The sequence below is a fragment of the Sycon ciliatum genome, chromosome 11 (assembly GCF_964019385.1).
Source record: "Sycon ciliatum chromosome 11, ocSycCili1.1, whole genome shotgun sequence".
NCBI classification, from domain to species: domain Eukaryota; kingdom Metazoa; phylum Porifera; class Calcarea; order Leucosolenida; family Sycettidae; genus Sycon; species Sycon ciliatum.
The window spans coordinates 23999657-24003401 of NC_088653.1; the positions used below are offsets into that span (position 1 = coordinate 23999657).

Genomic DNA, 3745 nt, shown 5'->3' on the forward strand with positions numbered 1-3745 from the left:
TATGTTGCACATGTATCTGAGCTTTACCACTACATACACGTCTGTCTTTACACAATTACCAATCTGCAGACAGCATGCTGTTTCGTCCTTTAGTTACTAATGGACTCATCAATGCAGCACAGAGAAAATGAGGCAGGTGAATGTCCTAGGCTAGAGAGCATCAAATACAGGTATAGAATCATGCCTTGCAGATCTCGTTACGGCCCCTTCGATGCATGTCTGAACATTAGATGGCTGTGTAGCTTCAGTTATCTCAGAATATGTACTATTTATCCAGCAGCATCAACGTTGGTCACACAACTATTCACTATAATGAGTATGCGTTGGAACACTTTACCCCGAGTCATACCATAGCAGTGTATGCCATGCATGGGTTTACCTCACACACTGAATTTCATAATTTGACATTCAAATCACAGAAGAGTGGTGTTCCAAACTTTACGTAATTGCACTCCATGTCCTGCGAGCTACAGTAGAATACTTCAATAGAAAATTTCTTATAGCACGTTCTTAGAAACAAATCGTATAGGTTCGAGGCTGTCAACCCAGAAACTTGTGATTTCACAGCCATAGATGTTACCAGTCAGGTCACTGTATACAGTAGGTATGCAGAAGAAAATACTAGTAACTCTTTGTGGAAGAGCTGTGCCAAAATGTGTACAGTACAGTAAATTAATAAAAAATGAGAAAAGCAGTGACAAGGCTGTGCATGATGTAGATCTACTCGTACCAGTAAGTACAGTGCACCAGTGAAATTGTTGGTGTAGTACCGGTATACTACTATAATTATGGCATGGCCCATGCCACTACAATCTATTTGCAGTGGGCCGCAGTAGGCCAGTGCAACAGAAAGCATTTCAGAAGCTGTGTGCAATGTTAACATCTATGACATACAAGTAAACTGCCATATAGCACAATCGATTACTCTCAGCCCACATAAGTACAATGTAGGCCAATCAGTAGTATAGATACATAGAGCACACTCTACATCATACATAGTCGGCACCAAATCTATGTTGTCGATGTACTTTGCAATGATGACATGATGGCAAGCGTGCTTGATTCATCATAATATTGCCTTGTACTTGGTTGGAAGTTAGTTGTAAGTTCAGTGGTCGAGGTAAGCAGAGCTGCTCCAGCTTTCAGAATCCTGCATGAAAAAGGCAGAAAGCAAATGTAGGTATAATAGTAGCAAGCTGATGTAAAGAGCCTGTCTTTCAATGCAATAATTCTATCCACTGCATGGACAGACCTGGTGCTTCATTCACCTCTGTTTCTTGCTTTCTCAGAAAACCTACTTCCTCCTTCAGCCATCTAGCTCATGATATACATTAATTTTTCTTTATGCCTTTTCAGCCGTGGTCGACTTTCGCCCCTCCTGTTTGATTGGCAATTGCAGTCAACCTGGGGAATACTGACCCTCGATTGTGAATGAGAAAAGTGTCGCTATTCGCATTGTTGTTACTCGTGAGGTTGGAAGTATGCAATCAAATGTTCACTAGATCTGAAGATTGTGTCGTTATTTGCGAGTTGTTTTGTAAACCCGAGGTAGATTATTCACAAGGTTGATTGTACATGCTATGGGATGTACAATAACTAACCAAACAATAATGGTGTAACAATGATTTGAGTCCATATCCAATTGGATGAACCTAGAGTGCATGATCCATTCCAGAAAGGCGACTTCAGTGAGTCTTGAATTGTCAGCAGCATCATACTTCCATCGAGCTTTTTTTCTTTTTCGAAACGACCCTCTCTTTTCAATTCGAACGAAGGTCAACATACGATTATGGCAGGCATGCACGCACTGATCTTCACTGTATACATGTGCATGTATACTGTACTGTAGTCTGTGCAGTCAACTAGTCGTGTTCCACTTGGCTTACGGTAAGTATCACTACAAGTGCATAGTAGCCCCCCCCCACCCCGGGGAGTGCGCGTGAACGGCAACTGTGAACTGGTAAAAGAATTATTCGACACCTTCGTTCGTTTCGATGGAGAAGGTTCATCTGGCAAATTGAGGCCTTCGTTTCACTCCTAGCCCCAGGAGCGAAATTTTCACTCCTTGGCTGCCTGTTTGAGCCGTCCTTGTGGAAGGGTTGATTTATGCATGCCCGCATATACATGTAGACCTTATTCAATAAACGTCACAATCACGTGAACCAGGGTCCCGGGAACCAGGGAGCGGCAAGAGACCTGCACTCAGTGCACAGTGGACTCGGCGTGGGAACATAGGAGTAGAAAAATACCGGTATTTTACTACTCCCTTGTACGAACTGGGCCTTTCTTGCCACTCGTTTCACGTACGCGTGCCCCAGCTTACAACAAATCCCTGGAGGCGAGTCCAAAATCACGTTATCGAATAAGGTCTATAGAAACACAGATCACGTAGAACTACCCCATCCGGGGTCACAACTCACAACGTTTTGGGTACTTAGGTCTCATGTCGTCTCCCCAGGTGCTATGAATCCCTGATGCACATGTATCTACATATACAATGTAATCGTAACTCTACCAATATTGCGGACGATGACCCTCCCCACCCCCCCCCCCCCCGGCAAACAGAAAGTCGCTATGTCCTGGCCGAGTTTATCTTTTAATTAAATGGTTTTCTCGGTTGGGATTTCATACCTGACAACCATCCCGATTTGGCCGGGACCGTCCCGATATCGAGGGCGGTAATAGGCACCCAAAAGTGCACTAGTTCCATGCCTCACCGCGAGCTTCTTTTGTATACATTTTCATGCCTAGGTTTGTCATTGGATCTCAGGTTTGCAAAGGTTGGCAGGTATGGGATTTGTAGAGTGACCAGTTTTGACTATTGCCACCTGCTGTGCAGAAGTGTCATTCCTACATCCTGGCTGCAAACGTACCCCCCCCCCCCACACACACACCACCACCAACAATGTTCGATCCTATTTACAGGACCTCACTCTATATGAAAGTGTAGCAGAGGCACTGCCAAAGTATAAAAAACAGCAATTGAAATGCAAGCTGCATTGTGCATGCATGGAGGGCATGGGGAAGAGACTGAGAGGGTGAAAGTGAAGGAAATTTGTTCCGAAATCAAGAGAATCCGAGGAACCCTTGCTGCATTCTTCAGTTCGATAACGTCAGTGGGTGAATCTCAGATGTGTTGTGTGCCCAGACATACAAGTACAGCACTAACCTGAGCATGAGAGCTGCTTGTCATCATCGTGGTCAGGAAAACGAAAGGACGAACGAGGAAGATTGCTGACCATGCATGACGAACAACTGCATATCTAGACGACAGACGGCTTGCCAGAATCAGTCTGGTGTATTTTCAGGAATCTTCTTTCCTAATCGCATTCAGCAGTCAGCTTCGAGGTCAAGAACGCGATAATATTTTCAGAAGGAATAATTTTCAAAAATTTTAAATTTTGGAGAAGAAGCTTCCTTTCTAAAAAAAAAGCGTTCCTTGCTTTCACGCAAGGAGGTGCCTTGCCGGACATGTCGTCGACAGCACAGTGTCGGCAGATCCACGTTTGTAGGCTGCAGACCCGGCAGACGTTTTGATCATCCCGGCCTGGTGGTGAGATTTTGGACCCGGGAGTACTAAAAAGCTGCTCGCATCCCAGGGTGCTCAGTTTCGCTCTACCCGCGCGAGTAGGGGTCCAGGTAACGGGCTCTCTTTCGCGGCCTGCCGAGCATAATATACCTCCGGATAGAGCGAAACTGAGCACCCTGGGATGCGAGCAGTTTTTAGTACTCCCGGGTCCAAAAT

At 45.0% G+C, this 3745-nt stretch overlaps 1 long non-coding RNA gene across 1 annotated transcript; it reads right to left on the reverse strand.

Annotated features, from left to right (window-relative positions):
- Window positions 1-424: 424 nt before the first annotated feature.
- Window positions 425-3299, reverse strand: LOC135827360 (uncharacterized). Its single transcript, XR_010555408.1, has 2 exons — window positions 3170-3299; window positions 425-1150 (listed from the first exon to the last, which is right to left on the reverse strand). It is a non-coding gene; the product is annotated as an uncharacterized LOC135827360 (long non-coding RNA).
- Window positions 3300-3745: the final 446 nt, after the last annotated feature.